The following is a 17,634-nucleotide window of genomic DNA, read 5'->3' on the forward strand; positions in this document are numbered from 1 at the left end:
AGGGATATGAACCTGTATCCTGGAGCTCAAGAGTCTGTGTTACACAAAATAGAAGTGTTCTGGGATTATGTTTTTTGGGAGGGGAGAAACAGAAGAGAGGAGGGTCCTAATATTTGGCCAGCAACTCTCTCAACATATGAGATATCAATAAATTATTTATATAGTACCATGAGCACGCAAAATGCTCTACATATCAGCAGGATGACACAGGAGTTTACAACATTAACCCCAGCAAAGGGGTGCTGAGGTTATGAGAAGGATTGGGACCATAAACAGTAAAAGGGCAGACACATGCTTTTGTTATACAAGTATCTTATTAGATCCTTTTTAAACAAAAAAATTATGCTTTGATGTAGTCAATTCAGAGAAGGCGGCAAAAAGTCTATTTTGCAGATGCCATTCCAACCAGCAAAAAATTGAATTATCCACAGTAAGCACAGATTTAAAGTCAGACCTTTGGCACCTGGTACTGGTATATGCATCTGCTATGGTCAACATGTGTCTCTAATTATCATGAAACTGTAACCATCTTTCATATCTTTAGTACTTAAGCATTTTAATTTTGTCTATTTATATATTTCATACAGCTTTCAGTGTTTGTTGGCAAAATTAAGTTGATTTATGAGTTTATGGATGAATTTCAGAACACCATGTGTTTTACTGAAACATAATTAACTTATTAACTTTTAAAAGAAAATGTATCATGCTGAAAGATCACAAGGTGGAGCTCTAGCCTAAAGCTAACTAAAGAAACTCTAGAACACAGGTCATCCAGAGGTTGACCTAGTTATTTCTTTACAATAAACTTTATAATACATTGTTAAAAACATACTGTAATATATTTTGCTTACATTTGCCAAATCTCTATACAAAACAGTTCAAATACACCAAAAGTTCCTGCATCTTGGGTGAAATTAAAAAACACATTTATTTGGAATCACTCTGGACTCTCCTTGGATACAAAAATGTCAAGGGCAACTATATCATGACCTTGCTGAACTTGGTAAACAGTTCCAAAAATAACTGCAAAAAGATTTAAATTACAATTTTTTACAGCTATAGCATCTCCCACAGTGATGCATCGCCATACTGTAACCAAAGCCCTTTGTTTTCCGTTTCTATTTTGTTTATAATTTCCTGAAAACCTTGTCAGTGTTTATTGCAAAAATTTAAAAAATAGGTGAAAAATCAGTGCAAAAAATTTACTTCAGTGATCTGGGTAAATATTAGGGGAAGAGAGGACAGAAAATAAAGCAACAAAAAGTACTTCTGATCTAGCTTCCCACTCTGCAAGGAAAGACAGCAACTCGGTGACTTGAGCGGCCCAGCTCACCAAGCTGCCATCTCTCCTTCCAGAGTGGGTAGACAGATCTGTGGAGTTCCAGCATCTCTTTTTTTAGGACTTGAGCACTGACATACACATATGTACATAAGTGTGTGTTTGTATCTTCCACTACATTGCCTTCTTTTAAACAGGCAGCCTTGCATTTACATCAAGCCCTGGTCTACACTGGGGGGTGGAGGGAAGGAAATCGATCAAAGTTATACAACTTCAGCTACATCAACAGCTACGTCTTCACTGCGGTGAGTCGATTGCTGCCGCTCCCACATAGACTCTGCCTGTGCCTCTCGCGGCGCTGGAGTACATGAGTCGATGAAAGAGGGCTTGGGGTCGATGTATCGGATCTAGACTAGACACGACAAATCGATCCCTGCTGGATCGATCACTGCCCACCAATCCGGCGAGTAGAGTAGACATACCCTTAGACTAATTTATTATTAGCATAAACACACCTACCTAGTATATTGGATTTTCTTAATCAGTATTCTGATTTGAGTTGTCAAATTTTGGAGAAAAAATGGTAAAAAAAATAAATAGGTTTTGTAAAACCTGGGAAAATTTTGGTAAACAATTTAAAAAAATTGGTAAAAACTGAAAGTGAAGGACTTTGACTATAACTTACCATTAAAGATTTAACAAACAAGACGTGTAATACCATTATGATTCATTAAAGTTGGCGGGGGGCAGGAGAGAAGAGGTCTCCAGTGACATTAGTCAGTCATTTAATTATATCAGTAATTTACAATGTATCATAAGAATGACCGTACTGGGTCAGACCAAAGGTCCACCTAGCCCAGTATCCTGTCTACTGACAGTGCCAGGTGCCCCAGAGCGAGTGAACCTAACAGGCAATGATCAAGTGATCTCTCTCCTGCCATCCATCTCCATCCTCTGACGACCAGAGGCTAGGGACACCATTCCTTACCCATCCTGGCTAATAGCCATTTATGGACTTAACCACCATCAATGTATCTAGTTCTCTTTTAAATGCTGTTATAGTCCTAGCCTTCACAACCTCCTCAGGCAAGGAGTTCCACAGGTTGACTGTGTGTTGTGTGGAGAAATACTTCCTTTTGTTTGTTTTAAACCTGCTGCCCATTAATGTCATTTGGTGACCCCTAGTTCTTGTATTATGGGAATAAGTAAATAACTTTTCCTTGCCTACTTTCTCCACATCACTCATGATTTTATATACCTCTATCATAACCCCCCCTTAGTCTCCTCTTTTCCAAGCTAAAAGGTCCTAGCCTCTTTAATCTCTCCTCATATGGGACCCGTTCCAAACCCCTAATCGTTTTAGTTGCCCTTCTCTGAACCTTTTCTAGAGCTAGTATATTTTTTTTTAGATGAGGAGACCACATCTGTACGCAGTATTCAAGATGTGGGCGTACCATCGATTTATATAAGGGCAATTATATATTCTCCTTCTTATTCTTTATCCCCTTTTTAATGATTCCTAACATCCTGTTTGCTTTTTTGACCGTCTCTACACACTGGTGCCACTTCCCTCTGCTCCCATTGGCTGGGAACGGCAAACGGCGGCCACTGGGAGCTGAGGGGCTCTGTGCCTGCAGACGCTCCAAGTAAACAAAACATCCCGACCCACCAGCGGCTTACCCTACAGGGCCAGGATCCCTGCTATATTTTAAAAGTTTGCATCACAAGAAACACTCAAAAGTTTTGCTAAAATTATTTTAATGTAATCTAACAAAAGAACTGTTATAATAAATATGTATTCACCTTCAAAATTACAGTCAATATTTAAAATCAGTAAATGGATATTTAAAACAAGTACCTCAGAACAATATAAGACTTTAAAATGTCTTTAAATCCTTCAAAGTCCGAATCAGTCTCTGATTCACCAAACAGTTCATTAAACTCTGCTTCAGTCACAGCTGCTCCTGCATTGTAGATGTTGGCAGTGTCATCTTCAGACTCAGATTCCTTCTCATCATCAGGCTCTGTTGTGTCATCATCAAATATAGCATCATCATCTGACCCGTCAAGTGCATTGCTGATACAGCATTTCCAAAATGATTTTTCTATAGTTTCCGAGGGAATGGACACCCACGCGTCCTTGACCCACTGGGCAACCAGACTGATTTTGGGCTTCATAAGATTCCCGCCTTTTGTCAACTTCGCCATGCCTAAGAACATCCATACAGACCACATTTTGCGTAGCTTGTCTTTAAAGAGTTTGTTCAGGCAGACATCAAGCAGTTGTAGAACTGAAGTTAAGCCTCCAGATATTACAGCCCAAGTAGTTTTCATTTTTTTGGCCACATCTTTCACCTCATCCGTCTTGCATGCCCTGAACATGTCCCAAACAAGCATAGCAGGTTTCTTGAAAAGTGCTCCTTGTCTCTTATTCCACACTTTTTTCAGCCATTCAGTAGTCGCACTTTCATCCATCCATCCCTTTTCAAGTGCACATTGGATGACACCAGCAGGAAATTTCATGTTTTTAGGCAAGGTTTTTTCTTTTAAAAACAACAACAGGAAGGAGCTTTGATCCATTTGCCAAACATGATAAAATCACCGTAAAATGGATTTTTTTTCCATGGCAAGCGGTTTTAATTAAAATTGTTTTTTCACCAACACCGGTTACCGTTCTGTTGCTTGGGAGATCGAATGTCATCGGTATTTTGTCCATATTTCCTATTTGTGACAGCTCAAGTGCATATTCCTTTCGATATATTATAATAAACCTTTGGAAAGATTCGATTTTTTCTTCCAAATCTCTCAGCAGCGATTGCGCTATCTTTGTTCGCTGACAAAGACAGAGACCATGATGGTTCAAGAAACAAGTACACTAACTCGCTGATGCGACAAACACTGACGGCTTTACTGACTTGTATTTGTCGTCTTTGTACATTTGCAGAGCACGCGGACGAATTCCAATTTTAGTGACATTGTACCCATTGTCAACATTCAACAACCCAATTATTGAGCTCTTTCTCCAGCTCAGGAAATGAAGCGCACCCCATTGGACATTTTTTCTTGCTTCTTGGCATGTCTTTTAGTGTTTTATTTTTTCGCCATTCTCTTACTTGCTTCTCATTGATACAGAATTCACGAACAGCGGCGCAATTATTGTTTGCTTCTGCATATTCAACAACTAAGTTTGAACGCTGCGTGATAAGCAGACTTTTATTTTGATTTCTCCATTAATTTTGAATACTACTATGAAAATAGATTACTATTATTGTTATAGATTTTGTAGGACTTTATATGGGAACGTCACCTGCTTTATCACTGTCAAATTATTATTGTTCTTTGGCATGTCTGTGGCGATAAAAGGCTATTTTATTAGAGATTCCATCGATTCCGTACGTTATATTTTCATATTGGCTCGAGACTTACGCGGTCCATTGGCAGAAATGCATGAAGAGATCAAATTACACAGTAGCAGACTGACACCAGTACTATAGTACTATTGTTAATTGTATTTTTCTGACTGGCTTGTAAGGTATAGCAATTTTGTGAAATGCATGGGTCAAATGTCATGCAGATCTGCAGCATTGCTCTTTTAGTATTCATTTCAAGCCAATCTAGTCCACTAAACAAAGCCTTTGCAACTTTAAAAGGCTGCAGTATTGACATCAATAAATGGGTCAGCAAACTTTGGCTCCCGGCCTGTCAGGGTAAGCCGCTGGCAGGTCGGGATGTTTTGTTTACCTGGAGCGACCGCAGGCATGGAGTCCCTCAGCTCCCAGTGGCCACAGTTCCCATTGGCTGGGAATGGCAAACCACAGGAAGTGGCGTAGGCCGAGGGACATGCTGGCTGCCACTTCCCGCAGTTCCCATTGGCTGGGAACAGCGAACCGCGGCCACTAGGAGCTGAGGGGCTCAATGCCTGCGGACGCTCCAGGAAAACAAAATGACAATGTATTAGACATTCAATTCAATAATTCCATAGAGCTTAAAATCATAAAATTTTTGTGTAGACCCGTTTATAAGCCAACCCTCACTCTTTGAAGATTCACTTTTTTACCAGAAATGTTTGGCTTATGAACGAGTATATACAGTAACTCAAATTATAACTTGCCCCTAACTCCAGTCCCTTACACAAAAGAAATTGAGTTTAGCACTACTTTTAACTCAAATTGGCTGGCTTGTGACAAGGCATAAGCTAAAACTTGAGAATGCACAACTCATCAGGTGTTAACACAACCACAGGCTAGCACCACTCAACTGCCAATAGAGCTCCAATACCTGCTCTCCATGTGCCAAAAAAAAAAAAAAAAGACAAAAGTTCTCCCACAATTTACTTGGGAAATAATTTAGAAAGAGATTCATTTTACTACAGCACTAAGGACTATGGGATGTGCCTCCAGAAGTCTCGGCATCACACACAAGTGAGTACAGTGCGAGAGTGGATACACCAACTTGAGCGCTATTTTGCAATGTGGCCTGCCTCACTTGAGCTAAGCTAAATTGAGAGAAGAGACTGAAATGCAGTTCACTTCAGTGTTAAGAAGTTAAAACATATCTTTAGTCAAACTTTCCTTAAATGTAGCAGCAGATACCTGTAATATAAAAGTTACCACTGACCAAACCACCCAGTAATATGTAATCCCACATACAGTGCCAAAGGGTCAGGTTTAATTCAGAATTTGTTATAAATGGCAATACAAAGAGAAGCAAATTATCTGATGTTAATTTACACTTAGAGACTTAGAAAGAAATTATAAACAGTTTTATATCAGCTCTCTTTTCTTTCCTTTTTTAAAAACAAAGCTCACAATTCTTAAGGAGACTTTCACACTTAAAATTCAGAATAAACCTCATCAGGAAGTGATGCAAAGAAAAGAATGATGGTCTTACGGACAGGTCATGATTCCGTACACTGGGATTCAATTTCTCATTGAGCCACAAACTTCCTACTTGACCTTAGGAAAGTCACAACCTACATTATGCCTCAGTTCCTCATCTGCATGGAGTGACTCTGAAGTGGGTTTTTTACCCACGAAAGCGTATGCCCAAACAAATCTGACAACGGACTCCTCGTTGTTTTTACTCAAATTACAGAATCACTCAAAAACAATAAATACATAAAACAGCACAACATAGAATAATGCTTGAAGTGAATATTGGACATGTCATATGCTCTACTGAACTGATTACATTACAGTAGCCACAACCACAGAGTGAATTGCTAGTGTATTGCAATGTGACTAGAACCATTAGATGAGTGCCATGTTGCATTTTTCCAGTGCTGTATATTTAATATAGAAGGGATTAAAATATTTTACAAGACTATTTTAAATATAGACATTTAACTTCTTCCATGCTTAAGAAATTCAGCATTGTCTTTTTATCATAACAATGGCCCATTACCCGCATACCAGATGCTACCAAGGACGGTTTAATATCCCAATAAAAGGCAAACAATTTGCTTTCATCACTCTTGTGGAAAAACAAATGTCAGGATCACGCACAGAAGCTGAGCTTCTCCAATACTGTGGCTCCAGGCACTGGCCCTTTCTGAAGGTCTTCGCATTTTTGCTAGACTAGTGAGAGAGTTTGTGGGATTTGGCACCACAGCCTGTTCTTACCCCTTCCCTCTCCCTGTGTCTCCCAGCCAGCAGGAAAGGGATGGCTAGGAGCTGTCACCAGGGTCATGTACTTCAAAAGCAGGAGCAGAGACTCAACCTTTTCCACCTCCATTGTCTTAGAAAAATCCTTGGAGTTATTTGGTACCAATGGATCACCAATAACAAGATCCTTGAAAGAACCAGCCTAAAGTCTAAGCAGAATATGCTGGACCTTTGCAGACTTAGCTGGTTGGGACATGTAGAATTTATGCCTCAAGACTGACTGCAAAAGGCTGTGCTCTATTGCCAACTTAAGAACTCCCCACAACACAGAAGGAGACCAAAATTCCTGAGCAAAGAGGTCAAGCAAGGCCTCAAGAAATTCAGCATTCCCACTGATAACTGGGAAAATCCTTCCCACAATCATTCAGTTTTCAGAAGCCAGGTTAAGACTGGTGCAGTCACTGCACAGCGCCATCAGAGAGCCCAGGCTAAGGTCAACAGGCAAGTCAGGGAGCAGAGTACGCTTCAACTTCCATGGGGCAAGAGGACCTGTAGCTATTATGGGAAGTATGCCTCTTGCACATCAGGCTCTTTCCCATACCATCACTAAGCACCCCTGTCAAGATGTTGGACAAACATATAAAAGGCAAACAGAAGTATTCTGACTGACCTTACATACACCATCTATTCCTTGTTTTATATAGCTCGGCCATGCCACCTCTGATGTAGTTCTAATCTTTTAAACCTCTCCTCACGTGGAAGGATCTACATGCCTTTAGTAATTTTTGTTGCCTTTCTCCACACTTTTTATTTCTTCCTTACCCTTTATAAGATAGGGTGACCAAATCCAAAAACTAACAATGTTATGGTATACCACTAATACCATTATATAACACGGCTGTTATTCTCCATCCCTTTCTTTAGAAAAATTGAACACCATTTACTTTTTTGAACTTTTGCACACTGAGCAAGTGTACTCACTGAGCTTTCGACAGTAAGATCTAGTTCGTTCCATGATCTCCCTCTCCCCCCGCAAAAAAAATCTACCCACAAGTGGTTATTTGCAGTAAATTTAGTACCCATAAACATGAGTAGTTTGTGTAAGTGTTTCGGCCTCACTGTTCCCACCATTTTCTATATCAACAACTCTGATCCCAGCACAGATTCCTAGGCATCCCTATCTTAGCCTCCTGGCATGACAGATATGTTTGATATTTGAGAAGAAGTAAAAAAAAAAGTTGTAATTGTTTTGATGTATTTACATTTATCAATTTATAACTATGACCATCTTACAGTAGCACTAAGGCCTCAAGGTATCTCTTTCAATCAGGATACAAATGACTTGAGTTCGTTTGCATTCTTCAATCTTAATTAGGCTGGTGTACTTTCCTGGTCTTATAGCTTCAAAACAAATTAATAATTCAAGAATTTTAAAAAATTGTTAAAAAGAGAAAAGGTTTAAAGTGTGTTCCAAAAATGTCTAGTTCAAACCTCAAATGCTATATTACAAAAATGTTATAGATTTATGAAATATTAAATATTAAGGGAGAGATTTTCAAAAGCACTCACAAGTGCCCTAACTCTACCACCATTAAATTACTGGTAAAACTCCCATTTGTTTTGTTCTGTAATGAAATGTGTTGTTGGATCTATACTGATGTTATTTATTAATCTTTACAAAATATTGATTACAGGTATGTAATTATTACAAGTCAGAGTTATAAGGTTACTCAGTTTGATCAATAGAATTATTTTTATAAATAGGAGAAAAATAACTTTTTTTTAATAATAGGAATAAATTAGGCTGTTTCATATATGTACTGTTTTGATTTTAAGCATGCCTTGCAAGCATGTTTTTAAACCATATTACATTGTTTAGCAACAAGTTTTTTTTATATTCGTATTGCAGTATATGGAACAACTGAATAAGAAATCTGATTCTATCATCTTTTAATAAAAAGATTACTTACCTATAGTCTGCTTCTCAGAAGAGTGCATCTTAACAGGATTCTCACCCCAGACCGGAGGTTGGTTTTTTTTGTTTTTTGTTTTTAATCACAATATTCGCAAAACTCCTAGATCTAAATATAAATATATATATTTTTAACCATTGAGAAGAGTGGTAGTGAGACAGAGCAAGAGCTAAGTTCCCTAATGTTGTCATGCACCACACTTTGGTAAAGAAATGACATCCTCCAGATGTTACAGTCAGTTCTTTGGACTGCATGGAAGATGAAGCTCCCAGGGAATAAATAAAATAAAATCCAATTCAGGATGGCCAACCTACAATCAAAATAGGCCTTATTGAAAAATGAATACCAAGGTTCAAGAGAAATGCCTCAAAAGTGAAACCTCTAAACTCTGAAGTAAAGTAAGTTGGAGTAAGCAAGATTCCTGAGAGGTATCTTTAGAGAAACAGAATTACAGATAAGTAAATTTAATCACCAGTTACTTGCCCCAGAACTAAAAAAAAACAATTAAGAAAAGATTAGTTGGCTGGGATTTTCAAGAGCCTAAAAGAATTAGGTACTGAAATTACATTCAAATATATGGGATTTGAGTACTTAATTCATCATGCTTCTTGGAAACTTCCAACCTGATCAATATGCCCCATCTAAGCAGCACAGTGTTCCTATTGTTCCCCTCCCTCCACAAAAGCCTGCTTACTGCAGAAGACATGGATACACAGTAAGATAGTTTTATTATGTAGCTAGTTGCCAAGACTGAATAACCTTTATTTTATCACTGGTGTCTACAGATTTGCAACAGCTTCAATTAAAGAGGTAGTATGATCCAGCAGATAGGGCACTGGACTGGAACTCAGGAGAGTGCTATACTTTCTTCTTCCATTAAGTCACTACTTGAGCCAGCATACATGATTTCACTTTTTCTACCTCTGTTTCTCCTCTCACTATTTAGGCTGGAATTTTCAAAAGGGGCCGAATGGAGTATGACAGTGTGTGCTGGGACTCAGCAAATGAACCATCATTCTGTAGTCGCTGTTTAGCCAGTCAGGCCCTGACACAGGTCCTGCATAAGGAGAGAAGTATCTGATTACCAGATCAGGTGTAGGTAGGTAATGAGCTAATTAGCCCATTAACAAGCAGACTGGATAAAAAAGTGCAGGAGGGAACTGCAAGAGGGAAAGCAAAAGAGAAAAGGCTAGCTGGGCCTGATAAAGGGAGTTCTCTGTGCAGAGAGATGTTTCCCGCCCCTTCTAGGTAAGCTCAATGACTGTAAATAATATGGCAGCATGAGTATCTAAAAGATGGTGAGGTGAAGCACTGTAAATAAACTAAACAGTGGTATCTACAAAAGGAATGTCTCTGAGTGGTCTGAGAGTGAATAAAGATGACTGGAGCAGAGGGTGCAGCATCAGAGGGAGTTGCACACCTATCTCCCTTAGACATCTGAATATCCCAGCCTTACACTGTACAGTCTGTGGGAGGGGATTATCTTAATAAAGGATAGCAATAAGACAGAAAATATGTCACTACATAAATCGATGGTACACCCACACCTTGAATACTGCATGCAGTTCTGGTTGCCCCACCTCAGAAAAGACATTAGAACTGGGAAAAGGGCAACAAAAATTATTAGGAGTACAGGAACAGTTTCCAGGGAGAGATTAAAAACACTGGGACTGTTCAGTTTAGAAAAGAGACAACTAATGGGGGATAAGACAAGAGATCTATAAAATCATGAATGGTGAGGAGAAAAAGAAAGTGTTATTTACCCCTTCATATAACACAAGAACTAGGAGTCACCTAGAGAAATTAATAGGCAGCAGGTTTAAAACAAACAGAAGGAAGTACTTCTTCACGCAATGCAGTCAACCTATGGAATTCATTGCCAGGAGATGCTGTAAAGGCCAGAATTACAACTAGTTTAAAAAAGGATAAGTTCATGAAGGATAGGTCCATCAATAGCTATTGGCCAAGATGGTCAGGGATGCAAACCCATCTTCTGGGTGTCCCTGAGGCTCATTGCTAGAGCTGGATGACAGGGGATGGATCACTTGACATTTGCCCTGTTCATTCCCTCTGAAGCAGGGGTTCTCAACCTTTTTCTGTCTGAGCCCTCTCTCCCCCCAACATGCTATAAAAACTCCACCGCCCACCTGTGCCACAACAATTGTTTTTTCTGTATATAAAAGGCAGGGTCAGCGTTATGGGGTAGCAAGCAGGGCAACTGCCCGGGCCCCACACCAAAAGGGGCACAGCAAAGCTAAGTTGCTCAGGCTTTGGCTTGAGCCCCGGGTCGGAGGGGCATGCTGCCCCAAGCTGCAGTCTCGTGTGGCAGGCTTTGGCTTTCTGTCCCGAGCTCTACCAAGTCTAATGCTGGCCATGCTTGGTGGACTCCCTGAAACCTGCTCACGGGCCTCAGGGGGCCATGAGACTCACGGTTAAAAACCTCTGCTCTGAAGCATCTGACAATAGGTCCCTGTCAGAAGACAGGATTCTAGGCTAGATGGATCATTGGTCAGACCAAGTACGGCCATTCCTGTGTACTTAATATGTATTTGTACAATTCCTATTACAATGGGTTTCCCCAATGCGCTACTGTAATACAAATAGTAAATTACTACTACAACAACAAATGGCTCCAACTACAGCATTATTCTATTTCATTGGCCTCTGTAGGCCTGACGCTAAAAGGAAAAACGCAGTATATTGGCTGAGTTTGAATGGCTGCCTATTTGTGAGAGGACTTTGTCTCTAAGCAGATCTATTTCCCCACCTGTCTTATGCAGAATGGAAGCTTTGCACAGGAAGAGTCTTCATTAGTGCATAGTACACTTATTAGCATAATAATTTTGAGAACAACAGCAGAGCACTCTATTCATACTGATGCTCCAGATATTGCTGTTACACAAGCAAGAGGTAGTTAATCAATATCAGTTCCTAAACGATTTACCTACTGGTGCAGAAGATGACTGAATGCTACAAGCTAATCTATGCCACTGGAATCTGAACAGGAATTTAAAAAGCGTGGCCCAAACATTGTGTTTCATCAAAACCTTTTTGTTTGAAAGGCTTGTAAAAACTAAATAGATCTTGAGTTTTTAATTTTGCTTTTTAGACTAACATTTTGCTATTTCCATAAAAGCTGAGACACATGATATTGATACACATGAAATCTAGATAAAGAACATACTATCTTCACATTAAAAAGTTATCCTTGTAATTTCACCCCTTCTTACATCCGTGCCATATACAAAAGTAATAACTTAAAGCTTATTTAATATCCACTCCCTCAAAGAACTGTACTAATGTCCACATTATTTGTTCAGCAATTTGTGGCATCAAATACTACTCTTTTTAAGTGAGACAGCAGCAGTGTTTTGCATGACTTTAATGCAACTTATAGGATAACTGACCTTACACATGACATAGGTTATCAAGCAACCAGTTCTACAACTATTATAACAAGACTTTATCATCATATACAAAAGTCACTATAAACAATTTTTTTAAAAAACCCTACTTACTTGCTGAGGAAGAGAGGAAGACTATGTGACAGAACGAGTTAATGTGGCAAAGTAACATATTGAGACCTAGAATTAAATTAGGTTACAAGTGAAACACGTTATAGTGGTCTCAATTTAGTTTTCACTGGATACTTTTTTTTTTAATATCCTAAAACCACGATAGAAGTTTGGCATTATTCAAGTCCAGCAGTCCTTTCAGTTCTGGAAAGGACTACTTCTGGCAGGTTAAGAATTGTGGTTACTGAAATAGCTGTATCTTGTTGCTTTTACAAAACTCAGGAAGAAAATCCAATTATTTGTTTTAAAAAGGTAACAAATAGACAACTGCTTTCAATTTGTCCTTACATAAATTCAATATGGGGGATTTTCAAAAGTATCTAAAATTTAAAAGCAAAAATGTCCCATTGATTTTCAATGGGACTTGTGCACCTAAATCTCTTAGGTGTTTTTGAAAACTCTTCCCATAAAGCCTTAAAGATACTATGCATCAAGCTTATTAATGCTAATCAATCAACCAAAATTCAAATTGAACCCCAGGGTTGCCATGGTATCAAAATGTTTAAACTGCAACAAAATTTGCCCTCAAATAATTCAATCCATAATCCATCTTCTTGAAAAAAAATCAAGAAATAATAAATATTTAAGTAAGGATAGTGTGTCACCAAGATAAGAATGAACAGTCATACTCTGGACACAAAGTGTCAAGTGCATGGTGGAAAAAAAATCCCCCAAATTCACTGGTTTGACTTCTTATGTATCTTTTATTTTGCAATAAAAAATTATCAAGTAGTTAATATTAAGTGAAGAATTTAAAATCATCTAAAACAACTACCACAGTATCTATTACTTCAGCCCCCCAGCAGATGATGTTCAAGAAAGACTGAGCAGTTGCTGTCACCTTCTCTCCAGTGCTGTTCTCCTGCTTTTATCTTTTGCAAAAGTAGCAGAAGCAACAGTGCCAGACAGATGTCTCAAACAAGTTACAGATGCTATGAATTCCCCCCCCCCCCCCACACACACAGAGAAGAGAAATAAAGGAATCCAATACTCCCTACTATCCCAGCTCACTAAGTTATGAGAATTCCTTCACACTCAGCATACCATGAAGATCACACTAAGTGCATAGGGCTCAAAAGGTATCAATGAAACTGCTTCAGCTATTTATTGTCACATTCACCTACACACACATGAAAATTCTCAAACGTAAATAAGTATTGGGGAGGGGGGAAAAACAGGCTTCTCTATAGGCTGTGACAAAAATATGCTTGATATGAGCAAAGCAATGAACATGCAAAGTATGTCACAAAATCATACTTCAACTACATATTCAACATCCTTTTGCTATTGCTTCTCTTATACAAGACATACTAATAGGCTACTATTTTGGGTCATTCTCTTCTAATAAGTTGTCCATTTTTACAGATTTTTATTACCATTAACATTACAGTTATTGGAAATAAGATGACATTTTACTATAAGATTTTAGTTTCCATGTTAGTTTAATATTTGTAATCAGTGAATTTTTTAATATAACAAATCAAATCTGACTCATCTCTGGGTTAAGGTGAGGAATGTATCTCAAATAGTCTGCTTCTACCAGTATGGAAAACTGCTCCAGCCACCCAGTTTTAGTTTTTATCTCAATATTTGGACTTGTATAATCCTGTGTTTTACCATTTCTATTGATGCTTGATTTGACATCAACAGTTAAATTTAAAAAAATAAAAAATAAAGTATTAGATATCAGGTACACCAGCTACTGAGTCTCCCTGCTAATTTTTGTGGCTTCACAATCATATTATTTTAGTGTTTCTTTTCACTGTTTCTATGTGAAAGACCCACAAAAACAGGAGAAATTAACTAACTATACAAGGGCAGCAATGAAACTGTCTAAACACAAAGGGTTGTCAAGTACACAAAGGAAACAAACTGAAAAAGAAAAATTCCTACTGGTTTCTCCAATTTCTTTCAGTTATACTAATCTTAGGCATTACTTGTAACAATAACTGGCAAAAAATTCAGACAGAACAGTATCACTTTTAAACAGCTATATTCCTTCTCGTCTTTCCTTTTCTGAGGCAATACACCATCAATAATGTATTACTTGAATACCAGTCAACATATTGCTCTAAAAACTGTATTCCATGATGTTCACAAGTAATAGTGCTCAAATTTTCAATTTTAAGGTATTAACTTTTTTATAATTATTTATTCAATGTCAGTGCTTCTTTGTTCTAATGAGGTAGTTAGCCACCAATTGCAGAATTAATACTTAGCACACTCTGAATCAAGAAAAGTGGTGACTGCCCAAGATTCTGCTGTGACTTATTGCTAGCAGATCTGCTTCTTGTTAAGGATTTTACCAATAGCTTGTGATCATTTCTCTCATAATTCTATCATTTTGTTAAGTCTACAGCCTGTTAAAAAAGAGGTATTTTTAAAGTTAAAAAGACCATTTTTAATAATTCACTTTTATTGTTATTTATAGTAACCTCTTAATATTTGAAACTAAAGTCTACTTTTTCGAAAATATTTTTTCAGTCTCACATTAACTTGTTATTGTGGGGTTGCTCATGAATGCTGGCATGCAGGTACATAGGGCAAAAGAACAGCTTAAGAAAACAATTCGGTTTAGAAATTCAAAACTGAGATAAATTATTAAATAAAAAATTAACCTAACATTATACCATAAAATGCTAAATAGTGAATTTTTCAAAATATGTGCTTCAAATCCCCCAAGTACTGATCTTTTAATAAGAATGATGGCTTGGCACTGAATTAACTTGTGTCACGCTAATCTCTTAGGACTGTGAATATAGCATGCCAATCTTATGTACTGCATATTCAAAAGGACAACAGAAAAGTCAAATGCTGTTGTCTAGCCAAGTAAGATTAAGAATATAATTTAATCTATTTCAAAATGGTCTGCATTTGAAAATTTCCAGAATTTAAACGAAGTTTTCTGACAGACTCTACATTAAGTAGATCACATGACAAATGTTACATGTAGCCAGTAGCAGCAATTTATGTGGAGGTGATTTCATAATTTTTTTTATCATGATGGACCTGTTAAAAAAGACATTTAGATACAACAGAATCTGGTCACAATCTGTTAGAATAAGACGTAAAAATATTAGGACTGTCAAGAGATTTAAAAAATTAATCGTGATTTATTGCACTGTTAAACAATAATCAAATACCATTTATTTAAATTGTTTTGGATGTTTTCTACATTTTCAAATATACTGATTTCAGTTACAGCAGAGAACAGAGCGTACAGCGCTCACTTTATTTTTTATTATTATTTCTTTTATTTTTTTAGAGTGCAAATATCTGTATGATTTTAATAGAAAAATACAAGTACCATAGTGCAATCTCTATCATGAAAGTACAACTTATAAATGTAGGTTTTTAGTTACATAACTGCACTCAAAAACAAAACAACTTTTAAACTTTTAAAGCCTTCAAGTCCAATCAGTCCTACTTCTTGTTCAGCCAAGACATTTACATGCCAGATGCGCTAAAGAGTCATATGTCCCTTCATGCTTCAACCATCATTCCAGTGGACATCCCTCCATGCTGATGGCAGGTTCTGCTTGATAACAATCCCAAGCAGTGCGGAGTGACGCACATTCATTTTTGTCATGAGTCAGATGCCACCAGCAGAAGGTTGATTTTCTTTTTTGGTGGTTTGGGTTCTGTAGTTTCCGCAGCAGAATGTTGCTTTTTTAAGACTTCTGAAACCATGCTCCACATCTCATCCCTCTCAGATTTTGGAAGGCACTTCAGCTTCTTAAATCTTGGGTTGAGTGCTGTCGCTATCTTTAAAAATTTCACATTGGTATCTTCTTTGCATTGTGTCAAATTTGCAGTGGAAGCGTTCTTAAAATGAACGTGTGCTGAGCCATCATCCGAGACCGCTATAACATGAAATATATGGCAGAACGTAGGTAAAACAGAGCAGGAGACATACAATTCTGCCCCAAGAAGTTCAGTCACAAATTTAATTAATGGTTGTTTTTTTTTAAAAACGAGCATCACCACCATGGAAGCATGTCCTCTGGAACAATGACCAAAGCATGAAGAGGCATATAAATCTTTAGCGCATCTGGCACATAAATATATTACGACACCAGCTACAACAGTGCCATGCAAATACCTGTTCTCACTTTCAGGTGACATTGTCAACAAGAAGTGGGCAGCATTATCTTCTGCAAATGTAAACAAACTTGTTAGAGCGACTGGCTGAACAAGAAGTAGGACTGATTGGACTTGAATTCTCTAAAGGTTTACATTGTTTTGTTTGAGTGCAGTTATGTAACAAAAAAACCTACATTTGTAAGTTACACTTTCATGATAAAGAGATTGTAATACAGTACTTCTATGATGTGAATTGAAAAACTATTTCTTCTGTTTATCATTTTTACAGAGCAAATATTTGTAATGAAAAATATAAAGTGAGTAATCTACACTTAGTATTCTGTATTGCAATTGAAATAGATATATTTGAAAATGTAGCAACATCCAAAAATATTTAATAAATTTCAATTGGTATTCTATTGTTTAAGAGTGCAATTAATCACAATTAAATTAATCGTGATTTTTTTAGTTAAGTGTGTGAGTTAACTGCAATTAATCGACAGCCCTAAAAACATTTTTATAAACAATTATTTGTTCTGAAAGAGTAATTTTAATAATCCTGCTTAAACACTTACTGGTTTAAGTCACAGCAGTATAAATCACCAAGTGCAAAGTTTTGATTTAAACTGATCACTGATTTTAATCAACTTTTCCATTTGTACCTCAATTACTTTCTGAAAAAGGTGTATTCTCCTTTGTTGATATGATCATTAAAACACACTGATTTACAACTAGAGCCTCTACACTAGATTTGTTTCATCTTTTTGGCTCCTAGGAGGGTATGATATAATTGTAATGCTTTTATTTAAGCAACTATATAGTTCAATATTTTCAGATTCTTATTAATTGTACATTTTAGAATTAAGAAAATTATGAATGGTACACTGCTTATTTACTACTATTACACCATATTTATAAAGCTTGACCTCAGAAGTCAGAATCGGGGGGGAAAAACAGCCTTTAACTGAAAGTTTTTGATAGAGGCTCATGATTTAGCATCTTTACTTTTTATGTACATGTTTTAATAGGTTATAAGTAGTTTAGACCTTTAGCATATTTTGTATTAAATCCAGATTATTTTAAACAGATTTTTAAAAAGAAAAATGTATAATTAATTTAAA

The 17,634-nt window shown here is 37.2% G+C and overlaps 1 protein-coding gene across 6 annotated transcripts in view; it reads right to left on the reverse strand.

The window, feature by feature from the left end:
* The window catches only part of STAG2 (stromal antigen 2), a 151,845-nt gene that overhangs the window by 95,170 nt on the left and 39,041 nt on the right, over nt 1–17,634 (reverse strand). Inside the window, exon 1 of one of the 6 annotated variants that reach the window (XM_039489624.1) lies at nt 3,138–3,153. The exons of 4 other annotated variants lie outside the window; for them this stretch is intronic. The gene's annotated coding sequence lies outside the window, so the exon portion shown is untranslated. Of the gene's footprint in view, nt 1–1,798; nt 1,859–3,137; nt 3,154–17,634 lie in introns of those variants that run through there. One more of the 6 variants, XM_039489622.1, reaches the window with a different exon arrangement.

This window comes from Mauremys reevesii, linkage group 9 (assembly GCF_016161935.1).
Source record: "Mauremys reevesii isolate NIE-2019 linkage group 9, ASM1616193v1, whole genome shotgun sequence".
Classification (NCBI taxonomy): Eukaryota; Metazoa; Chordata; order Testudines; family Geoemydidae; genus Mauremys; species Mauremys reevesii.